This window comes from Meriones unguiculatus, chromosome 1 (assembly GCF_030254825.1).
Source record: "Meriones unguiculatus strain TT.TT164.6M chromosome 1, Bangor_MerUng_6.1, whole genome shotgun sequence".
NCBI classification, from domain to species: domain Eukaryota; kingdom Metazoa; phylum Chordata; class Mammalia; order Rodentia; family Muridae; genus Meriones; species Meriones unguiculatus.
This window is the reverse complement of record NC_083349.1, coordinates 92,281,827-92,294,168: the sequence shown is the minus strand read 5'-3', so window position 1 is coordinate 92,294,168 and position 12,342 is coordinate 92,281,827. Positions and strand designations below refer to the sequence as shown.

General features: G+C 40.6%; 1 long non-coding RNA gene across 2 annotated transcripts in view; it reads right to left on the bottom strand.

The window, feature by feature from the left end:
• Positions 1–12,342, bottom strand: part of LOC132646258 (uncharacterized) — a 32,893-nt gene that overhangs the window by 14,144 nt on the left and 6,407 nt on the right. The window contains exon 2 of one of the 2 annotated variants that reach the window (XR_009584368.1): positions 6,216–6,328. This is a non-coding gene — a long non-coding RNA (uncharacterized LOC132646258). Of the gene's footprint in view, positions 1–6,215; positions 7,567–12,342 lie in introns of those variants that run through there. The other variant, XR_009584370.1, reaches the window with a different exon arrangement.

The window sequence follows — 12,342 nt, the reverse complement described above, 5'->3', positions numbered from 1 at the left end:
GATCTAACTTTGCTTCAGAAAACTTAGCTGAAAAGGGACTTAAAAAAATTTTTTTTCTATTAACTTTTTTCTGGCAATGAGTTTTTTTTCAAATTCATTTGTCTTGAAAAACTTTAATTTGAAAGTATTTTCATTAAGAATCATTCTAGAATCATTGATGTTACTTTCTACAAATACTTGTTCTCTGTGGCCTTGTGCTTTTCTCTACTGTTGGCATCCCTTTATTTAGCACTCCTCTCCACTGTTCAGCTTTTGGTTGCTAGATATGTCGCTCCTTGAGAAAGACCTTCTGTTGCTCCTGTCTCTACTCCCACCCCTCCTCTCTGCCTGTCGTCAGCATGCATGTATGTCTCTCGCTAGAAATACATACTTTATATTCAAATTACTTCTCTGAAAGCTTTGCATGGCATCCTTTTATTATTGAATGGAGAAAAAGGAATAAATTCTGTTTTGAGAAATAGATCATGTAGCATTTTTAGTAGTTTCTATTCGGAAAAGAATTTTTAAATTAATTTTTGTAGACATTTCAGATTAGTGGTTCACTGGAAACTACAGGCAGTCCATATTTTGGAGACCTTTCATTAGAGGACCTCCCCCCACCAAAAAAAAAAAAAAAAAAACCCAAAAAACAACAGTGTGACGCAGATGCAGTGGAAAAGATGGCATCCTAGAAAAGGGAAGATTTTGTGCACCAGTTTACTTTGTTATCCAGGCTTGGCATTTCCTTGTTTGAAATGAAATGCAAATGATCCAAAGATTATTTTGACTGAATCAAGGGTACAAGCTTTCTGGATCACAAAGGGGGGAAAAAAGACCACAACAAACAGCAGATTACATTTCCTCCTAAAATATTTAAGGAGAGAAGCAAGCGACAGCAGGAAAATGGCCTCAGAAGAACATGGTAATTATTTATGTCTTCTAAAAAAAATAAAATAAAAAAGAGCTAACGTCATATGAACACGTTCTGAGATAGAGAAGCTGGCCACCCCTGTGCTAGGCCCTGAATTCCAGTGTTTGCCCCTCCAGCCGCAGCACAGTCTTGAATATATGAAATATCTCTCACCTCAAGCAGCAGCAGCTGCAACAATAAAAGAATCACACAGGAGATGTACATTTACGCTTTATTTTATCAGCAACCTTAAAAAGATACATGGCTCTAGAGCACAAGAGGACCTAAGACCATGCATGTGCTATGACCTCAAGTTGCTTCTCTGAGATGAGACAGGGCTCTGGGAAGGAGTAGGCGTCTAGTGGGTGTGATGGGAGGAGGTTGAGCTCACAGCTTTGTGCATGCTGGGCAAGTGTTGTATCTGTGAACTGACTGCATCCCCAGCACTGCGATTAGGGGATCTCAAGAAGCCACGAGCCACTTGGTGAGTCTTACTGTGACATGGGCAAGTCTACACAGTCTACACAGTCCCTTTGGGGTCAGCCCTCTGCTGCTTTCCAGAGAAGAGGGATGGCAGTGACTCAGAGCCCCTGAGCCGTGTGTGTGTGTGTGTGTGTGTGTGTGTGTGTGCACGCACAGATCTCCCCATAGACGTAGTCAGAACTAAAGCCTTGGAGAGCAGCCTGAGGCAGACACACAGAGCCAGCTACCGTAGAAAAAGGAACAAAGAAAAACGGAACATAGATACATGTCTCAAAAGTTTTTCTTCAGAGTCGCTCCTAAAATGAAAGTCCATTCTCATTTTAGAGTTGAGACAACTGAGACAAGGGTATACAAACTGAAGGACCTGGCTACTTACTACAGAGCTGGCTGTCCCTGCTGTATCATAAATAACACCCTTCATTTCCAAGTCCCAGTCTCTGTTTCAGTTTCAATCTGCCTTCCTAACTGAGTCATAGAGACCTAACATAAAGTCCTGGAAACACTTGGAAGGTTTTTTTTTTTTTAATGTAATTTTTTTAACCAGGCATGGGGGTGCATGCCTTTAATCCCAGCACTTGAGAGGCAGAGGCAGGCAGATCTCTTTGAGTGTAAGTCTAACCTAGTCTATATAGGGAATTCCAGGACAGCCAGAGCTACACAATGAGATCTTAACTCAAATAGAAAAAAAATCATTACATTTTTATTTAGAATGTGATATACATGTATTATGCATGGATATGTGTGTGCGCAAGCACATGTGTGCATGCGTGTGTGTGAGTGCTTGCATACACCTTGGCATGCATGTGGAGATTTTTTTTTAGATTTTTTTAATTAATTAATTTTCTTTAAAGATGGTGAAATGTTCATTTTATTTCACTTTTTATAATTTATTTTTATTTAATTACAGTTTATTCACTTTGTATCCCAACTGTAGCCCCCTCCCTTGTGCCCTCCCAAACCCACTCTCCCTCCCTCTTCTCCACCCATGCCCCTCCTCCAGTCCACTGATAGAGGAGGTTTTTCATCTGACCCTAGTCTATCAGTTTTCATCAGGACTGGCTGCACTGTCTTCCTCTGTGGCCTGGTAAGGCTGCACCCCCCCCCCCCCTCAGGGGGAGCTGATCAAAGAGCAGGCCACTGAGTTCATGTTAGAGACAGTTCCTGTTTCCATTACTAGGGCACCCACTTGGACACTGAGCTCCATGGGCTGCTGTGCAGGGGTTCTAGGTTATCTCCATGTGTGGTCCTTGGTTGGAGTATCAGTCTCAGATAATATCTCTGTGCCCCTTTTTTTCTCTCTCTCTCTCTCTCTCCTTGTGGAGCTCCTGTCCCCTCCAGGTCTTTTTATTTCCCCCTTCTTTCATAAGATTCCCTGCACTCTGCCCAAAGTTTGAATCTCGACCTCTGCTTTGATACTCTGCAGGGTAGAGTCTTTCAGAGTCCTCTGTGGTAGGCTCCTGTCCTGTTCCATGTTTTCTCCCTCTTCCAATGTCCATCCTGTTTGCCTTTCTGAATGGGGATTGAGCATCTTACCCAGTGTCCTCCTTCTTGATTAACTTCTTTAGGTATACAGATTTTAGTATGATTATCCTATATTATATGTCTAATATCCACTTATAAGTTGAGTACATACTTGAGTATATAAGTTGAGTATATACTCAACTTATAAGTGGATATTATAAGAGTTGTGTGTCTTTCTGCTTCTGGGATACCTCACTCAGGATGATCTTTTCTAGTTCTCACCATTTGCCTGCAAATTTCATGATTTCCTTGTTTTTAATTGTTGTATAGTATTCCATTATGTAAATGTACCACAATTTCTGTATCCATTCATCAACTGAGGGACGTCTGGGTTGTTTCCAGCTTCTGGCTATTACAAATAAAGCTGCTACAAACATGGTTGAGCAAATGTCCTTGTTGAATACTTGAGCATCTTTTGGATATATGCCTAGGAGTGGTACAGCTGGATCTTGAGGTAGGGCTATTCCTAATTGTCTGAGAAAGCACCAGATTGATTGCATGTGGAGATTAAAGGACAGTTTTCAGGAGTTGGTTCTTCCTTTCCACCATGTGGCTCCTGGAAGTCTAGCTTATATTACTAGGCTTCGCAGCAAGTGCCTCAACCTACGGCACCATCCTGCCAGCCAGCAGGTCTCATTTAAACACTGTGGATCTACTCAAAGCTGACTTATTTGTAGTTGTCAAAATTACTTCTTTCTGTGTCACCACACAGCAGGCCTTATAGGGATTCACGGATAAAACACACTATGTTTTCTTCTTCCTGGATCTTTGTATGCTCCCACAGAAGAAGGCAGATTCCCAAGAGTGCCCAGGACCTAAAAGGCCACCCACCCTTATGTGCAAAGCGAAATCTAAGAGATGCAATCATCCACCATAGACACCATGAAGGATGGCCTTTGGGGAACCCAATTCTTCCTGTGGACTGGCTGTTTGGTGAAAGGCAGGTTAGTGAACTATTGGTGTGTGGATGAATCTTTGGTCTTTCTTAGCATCATCTAGCTCACAAGGCTGTGTCTTTCTCCCACAGTCTCCAAGAATAACTGCTTGGATGCATCTAAACAAGGATAAGAAGGCAGAGAAATTTGCAAATCTGTCATTTACACATTGATATTTTTTTAGCGTATCAATGTGCAAATGACAGATTTCATTGGCCAGTTTGGGAATGCCTTTGTTTTCTAGTTATTTTGTGTGGTCTAGGCATGGTCCGATATGTGTTCATTCTCATTTGGCTAGTACTGATGAGTGAGAGAACAGGATCTACCACTCTGTTTTACTCTTCAGACAGACAAAACGTCAATATAGGTGTTGGCTAACTTGGTTTGATGTAATAGCCCCAACTCCGAAGTCAGGCAGAAAAGAGCTGGACTGTTATGGGAGCTGTGGGAGTCCTTCCAACACCTTCTCATCTATTCTATTAGCAGCAGCAGACTAGCCAAGAGAGCACAGTACAGAGACCTGAGGTCATGAGTGGGAACAAATTCTGATTGTTCTGATTCCGAGTGACTAGTGCTGAAGTCACTGCTAACTAACGATTGCCAGTTCCTGAATCTACATGGCTCTGTGGGTGAAGAAAGCCTAATTAAACAACTTGAGCCTGTAGACATAGGTTTTCCTAGCTGCCATGGTTGGGAAATAGAACCAAAACCAAAACTGAACACAAAACACCAAGTGAGATCAGGCTGAAGGAGTGCCTTGGGTACCTCCCTTCCTGGTGTAGTTGCTTCTGCCTAGTCTCTCTCCAGTCAGTCTATCACTGACTGTTGTTGGCACAGCCATGGCCTTTGTCTCCATGGCCCCTTCCTCACATTTTCCATTGCCTTCTCCGGTGAATGCAATCTCCTTTCTCAAGGCTTTCCTACTCCCACTATCCAACTCCCCTCATCTGCTACAACCTACTGTAATATTTCATCCCAGTCAGCCTCCATTCCTTTCTCCAGTGTTTCCCTTTTTATAGCCCCCATGGCCAGGTATAGAGAGAACTTTCTGTTTAGGTTAGGTGACATTTTCAAGGATGTTTAGTTTCTTTCTACAAATCTCTGACACAGACTAGGTAACCTATTAGAGTCTCAAGAATGTTTGGACAGCATCAGAATTAAATACTGCTTTTCTGTTTGTGGCTCCTTGAGTACATCCAAACAACTAATGGAAAAGGTTCTCTTTAAGCTTTAAGTAAGCTCAAGTGGCTCTGCTGTCAATAATATTGAATGCTGCTTCTTGCCAACTTTCCACTTGGTGGAAGATGTTTCCTAAAGATGCATATTGTGAAGTAGCCACAGAACCAGCAGTGGCTGGGCCAAATCCTGATTAAAATGCTTGCTGGTGACTCCTTTGCCAATGCTGTCCCATGTTTCCACCTGTTGGAAATATATCTGCCTGTCAACGTTGAATGTCAGCACCTTTCAGATGCTGCACACACACTGCCCCACTTCTAGAATGCCAGTCGTCCAACATTTTAAAACCTCAGCGGTCCAGGAAATGGGAGTGATTGAATTGCTGCATTTTACTGTAGAAGCAGTTGCATGACATAGGAAGAAATTTCTATAAAGGCTAGCAATAACATTATTCATGCTTTAAAACACAAGGGTCTTCTAACTCTTTGCTTAGTTCTAACCTCAAGCTGTATTTCTAATACATCCTTCAACCTCACAGGCAATCTGAATGATCACTGTGATGTAAAAATTTGCAGATGTTTAAATGGAAACAAAGAGTTTCAAACCTCAGGCCATACTTACTATGAAAAGAGAAGAGGCTTCATTGTAGCAGTTCTTACAGAAAAGGTTTGAAATTTTCTGGATATGACTACTACAGAAGTAAGAGGGACAACTCCATAAAGAAAACACACATTTTGGGGAAAACTTCTGTTTTGAAGGTAAAGGAGATTAGAGAAGTAACTAGACAAATGTCTATAGATTGACTTACTAATTTTAATTGATCAGATGAGGTCTGTTCATGCTTGCTTATTACTTAGTTTCTGGTACTGAGTTTTCCTGTTCAGTTTTTCTGGCAGTCATTTGTGGGGTCCACTCTTGTGAAAATGCCATCTTAACACAGGCAGTCAATAACTGGACCCTAGTAAAGAAGTAGCCAGGACACTTCTGAGGAGTCAGGCAGCCTCGGCTTTATTCTGACACTGCCCCTTTTCCAGGCTCATGACACTGGCCATGCTTCTCTGGCACTGCGGACTTTAGTTATCTCATTTGGTCAGTGGCATAAAAACTCTTGCCTCCTAGCATCGTTGTGTAGATTAACTAAGGTCCTATTTGTGAGACCATTTTTCATCTCTGAAGTACTATATAATACAGGGTATTTCGTCCATCATTACCTCAGAATTCCTCTCCGATTACATCGCCTCAGATGCATTATTTAGGAAAAGTACGAACTTGAATGCCATATGGAGTCCTTGTTGACACTGCAGATGTCGGTTAATTTTAGATCCTAAAAGAACAAAAGAACAGAAGTACTACCAGGCAAATCAGCCTCTCTTTATCTTTTTCTTCGAAGTCTCCTATTATCCAAACACTGAACTAAAAATGGCACACTAAATATTATAGAAAATTACATCATTTGACGCATTGAAATTCTGTACAACCAAGCCCTTTTGAAGAACACTTGTTCATTCCCTGTAAATCACATGGCCATTGAATTTAATGTTATAAAATTAATTACAACTATGGTGTTTTGTAGACCTAAGGAAAAGAATTTCAGCCTTTAACTTTGAATGCCAGTCCAGAGAAACACAACACACTCAGAAAAACCCAGAAAGCTATGCAATCCATCTGGGTGGCAATAGACTCTCTTAAATACAGGGGGAACCGAACTGAGTTCAGTGAATTTCTGTGCAGAAGGCCAGGTTAGGGGAATGCCTATGTGCTCACAAGAGCCGCTTTTATGAGCCATCCATTTTGGCAGATCTGTCCTGCTCAGGTGTTCCTCCTGTTTAAGACCACCTTTTCCAGAGCCATCCAACTCTCTGGCTGCACATGTCTAAGTGATAGGTGTTTTTGTAAAATATAGGTGGCAACTATCTTTTGTTTGCATACCACCTATTCACAAAACATAATGTAGAACAAGCTAATCATGTATGTTGAATTTTTTGAAAGAGAAACAAAAGATATTTCATGCCAGAGCCTATCCATTTGATCAGTCATAGTAGATTTCCAATGATCCAATTAATGTTCTGAGCTTACACTTTGAAGATCACTTCTGGAGGATAATTTTGTCTTCAGGCTGGTTATTTATTTATTAATGCCTTAAGACATTAATAGAATAGCACTCTCGTTAGAAATAGATTCACTCGTTCCCTTTCCTTCCTTCCTTTTTTCCTTCCTTCCTTGCTTGCTTTCTTGCTTTCTTTATTCAAGACAGGGTCTCACTATGTAAATATGGCTGTCCTAGAATTCACTATATAGACCAGGCTGGCTTTGAGCTCACAGAGATCTTCCTGTCTCTATCTCCCAAGAGCTGGAATTAAAGTTATGTACCACTATTCCTAGCAAGTTTCTAGACAGAGGTTATACATGTTTTATCTTTGAAAACTTCAGTGTAAGAAAGGCAAAACTTCAGGCTTGGTGGCATATGCCTATAATCTTAACACTAGAAAGGTTATAATAGCATCAGCTAGGCTATGTATAGTTCCAAGTCAGCTTCAGCTATATATTTCTTGAGACATTGCCTCAAAAACACTGCAGAAGAGAGAATGTAGCAATGGTTCAGTTACTATATATATATATATATATATATATATATATGAAAACATATATATATATATATAAAACATATATATATGTTTTTCATATATATATATATATACAGTTTATTCACTTTATATCCTGATTGTAGCCCCTTCCTCATCTCCTCCAGTCCAACTCTTCCTCCCCCTCCCCCCCATCCCTTTCCCCTAGTCCACTGATAGAGGTCCTCCTCCCCTACTATCTTACCCTATCCTATCAGGCCTCATCAGGACTGCCTGGATCCTCTTCCTCTGTGGCCTGGTAAGGCCACCCACCAGGAAGAAATGATCAAAGAGCAGTCAACCGAGTTCATGTCAGAGATAGCCCCTGCTCCCCTTACTAGGGAACCCACATGGAGACTGAGCTGCCTATGGGCTACATCTGAGCAAGGGTTCTAGGTCTTCTCCATGCATGGTCCTTTGTTGATGCATCAGTCTCTGCTGGGGTTCAGTGATTAAGAGCATTTGTGGCTCTTGTAGAGGACCGCAGTTGGGCTCCCAACACACACATGGTAGTTTGCAGCCACCCGTAACTTCAGTTCCAGGGGATCTTATACCTTCTTCTGACTTCTATGGGCACCAGACATGTACATGGTACACATATACATGGTATACATATGCAGACAAAATACTCATATACATAAAATTAAATGAAATAGATCTAAATAATTTTAATTGTAGAAGATATTTTAACTTGTTTTAGATACTCTATTTCAAACCACATTGTCTTGTGGATTGAAAATATTAACAGTAAATTTAAAAGGTAAGCTTCTGACCATACCTAATTTAGATGAACTTTTTAGTGTTAAGTCTACTATGGGTCTAGAGAGATGGCTTAGAAATTAAGAGCACTTAATGCTCTCGCAGAGGACCTGAGTTTGGTTCTCACTACCTATGTCAGGTGGTTCACAACTGCCTGTAACCCTAATTCTGGAGATACAATGCCCTCTCCGGCATCCATGGATACCTATACTTATTTGCACATATATCCATACAGATACACACAGATCAACAACAACAAAATAATATTAACCAGCCCTCACTCCTTCCAGTGCAGATGCTAACTTTTCTAGTACAAATGGCCTAACAAGACAGGTTCAACTTGATTCCACAATTCACAGTTCTCTACAACCAAAGCAAAACTGTAACCCTCCAAATACTTTTCTCATGGGGACTTCGAATCAGTCCAGATGGTCATAGGCTTGAGCCAGAAATGGGGTCAAACAATTACATTCACTGCTGAAGGTAAACTAGAACTGATCCCTCAAATTAACAGGTGTAATCCGTTCAGGTTCCTGTTGCTCTTTTCATTGTTTAGCTTTCCCAGGGAGCTGGATTTATGTACAGACTGAAGGGAGGAGGAGGAGAACTCTGGTTTAGTGTCAGTCCTTGGACATGGCCCAATGGAAGCATTACTTTTACCAAGAATAGAGAACTCTGGGAATTAATTGGGGGAAATCAGTCAAACTATGGCAACAACATGAGTTTAGTTCATCTAATTCTGTTTGAGAATATTGCATTAACTAAAAATTATTTGTCAAAGAGAAAAGTGTGCTAGCTAAAGCAGCCTAATCCAAAAGGTAAGCTTGGGGTTGAGGCGACAGCTCAGTCAGTGAAGCACCCGACCTGGAAATATGAGGCTGATTTGGGTCCCCAGTGCTCACATAAAAGCTGGGCATGATGGCACACATCTGTAATCCTAGTGCTGGGGCCAGAACAGATTCCCGGAGCTTGTTCAGTCAGTCTAGCCAATCAGTGAGCTAAGGGTTCAGTGCGAGGCGAGGCGCAGTCTCAATAACAACAAAATCAGGTGAAGAGCTACCAAGGAAGGGTAGACATCTGCCCTCCATATGCATATAAATGCAGTGCATACACATACATATTCACACACCACACACACAAATGTAAACTAAAAGAGGAAATTTGTTGGCCCGCTGTACTATGTCACTGGGGGTGGGCTTTCATGATAAAAGCTTCATTTGGTTTCCAGTTTGCTCTCTCTGTTTCACGCTCAGAGTAAAGGTTGTTAGCTCTCCATACCCTGTTCCTGCTGCTGTGCCTGCTCTGGCTGCCATGCTATCCCACCATGGCGTACTCTACCCCTGGAACTGTAATCCCAAATGAATTCTTCCTTCTATAAACTGCCTTGGTCATGGTGTTTTTTTACAGCAACAGAAAAGGAACTAATACAACCAAACATAAATACTTTATAGTATCTAGTCCAGTATCTAGCTAATATCTTTGATATTAGTTCCATTCTTGGGCTAGCTTTTCCTGCATGTGTCCAAGTTGCCTTGGTTTCAATGGGGACTCATTTTAGAATGTCTCGAACTGCTCACTATAGCCAAGGGAATAGTCTATATTGTACGGTTTAGGCCATATGCTTAACTCCTGCTGCAAGGAAATGGGGGCTGGGGTTGGGACATCACCGTTCTCAAGGCTGAGAATAAAGGACCATGGTCCCCCCAAATTAAATAAGAACAGTCAGTAGAATGGTGCTCTCTACAAATACTCAGAGACCAGGAAGACAAATAATTTCATCAAATATCACTTTTCACTTAAGAAGGGATTCTGAATACATCCTGAGGTTATCATCCATGCATTGACAGGTGGAGGAGGCCAAAGGTAAATAGAATATTTAAGTGAGACATTTCATCAGGAAAAGATATGAGGAAATGAGAAGCACTGGCAATAAAAAAAAACTGGCAAAGGCTATGTGCCCCTAGGCAAGAGTGGTGCTAATGCTGTTAGGGTCAGGGTTCGTTTTACAAGTCTTCAGTTCCAAACCTAGCATCCCTATCTGACACTTCATTTCAGAAAGGCACTGGACAGTGAATTGAGAAAATGTAGGTACTCTAGAGCTTATAATTCCTGAAGCACACTCAGAACATCATATTTTCTCCAGATTCTTTTTCTTTTTTGAAAGCATCATTCCAAATATCGTTTGTTTCAGGTAAGACAGTTTACATGTTTTAAAATTTCCTTATTGGAAAAAATGCAAAGATGCTATTCACAGGCCAAGAATAAGGAAGTACTCTTAATGGACCTTCAAAGTTAATCCTTGGAAAGCTGAGGTTCTAATTTGGTAATCTGGTCACACCATCTTAGAACATTCTTTCAGAAATATTTATTAAAGTTTATTACAACCTCAGAAACTCCTGGGAATTTATCTAGAGACTATTTTTGCTTATATACATGCCAGGTTATTTATTGCAGAATTGTTTGTAATAAACAGAAAAGACTGGAAACAATCCAAGTGTTCATCAATAGGAGAATGGTTACATAAACTATGGCATATCCTGTACACTACACAGCTGTTGAAAAGAATGAGGAAGTTCTGTTCAAACTGATAGGAGACATTTCCAAGTTACAATGCTAGAGGGAAAGGCATTGCATAGATAAGGGAATGCAACCTGCCACTTCTCAGGTAAAAAGAAAAGAAACTATATACAAGATGTGCTTGTCTTTGAAGAAACATAGAAAATGCATGAATGATCAACTTAAATAGTTCTCTCTACCCATAAGAGTGGATGAGCCCTGAGTCAGAAGATGGTTAGGAAAGAGACTACACTATACCTTTTTTATTTTGATTCCTGACACATGAGAATACGGGCTGACTAATCATAAATCTATACTAAAAAGAAAAAAAGCTTAAGAGAAATCATTCAAGAAGTGGAAGGTAATTTCGTTAAAGTTATAGCTGCTATTAATAAAAAGAAAAATCCCAAATCAATGATTCAAGGTATATTGTTGGTAGGACTCAAGCCGCAGCTGCAAGAGAACTGTGCTGGCTCTCTCTCCATGGCTGCGCACTCTGCTTTTTCCAGTATCTTCAGTCTCCTGGAGATTTTCTTTATATCCCTCTTTCCTCTTTTTTAAAGTCGACCTATCAGTCAGTGATAGTGGAATATGCTGTTTTCAATGATCATGTACTGACTCGTAATTACAGTGTTCAGGAGCCTGAGGAAGAATTATGAGTTCAAGGCAGCTTGGACTACACAGTGAAAAACTGTTTTAAAAAAAAAAAGGCAAAACAAGGAAATAAGTGAAGACAACCTTTTCCCTAAAATATGGCTTCCTGCATATAGTTATAAATGAAGAGAGTTTGATATTGATCTTGTCCGGAATATAGGACTCTTGGCCACCTCAATGTACTGTATTAAGAGTTCTTCCTGATGCTACCAGCAACCTGTGCACAATTTGTGCTTGAACATTCCACAGCTGTGACTAGACTATGATGTCTTCTTTTCCACTGTGAATTTCTTTTAGGGCAAGGGCTGTGTCGTATTCATGAAGTTTTATAACCTCAGAGCCTGCCATGGAATTGGACTCAATAGACAGAATGTTCACACACCAAATTATTTACATTTGATGGCTTCCCCTTGTCATTACTAAATCCATCAGTAAAACTGTTCAGTTCTACCTGAAAAGATATTTTGAAATCATCTCTTCCATGACATCTTCATCTCTACTGCCCTGATCCAGATTTTCATTATCTGTGGCCTGGACCTATCTAGTCAGCTTTCTGATCCTTTGCCCCACTGCCCCAAGAATGCATTCTCCATAAACACTTAAAAGTGATGAGAAAAGTAGCAATTGGGTCCTGTCATATAAGTCCTATTATATCATATTCCTGCTCAAAATTGAACAGATTATGATTACATTTAGATTTAAACTCTTCATGCTGACCCTCAAAGCTTCATAGGGCCTGGCCCCACGT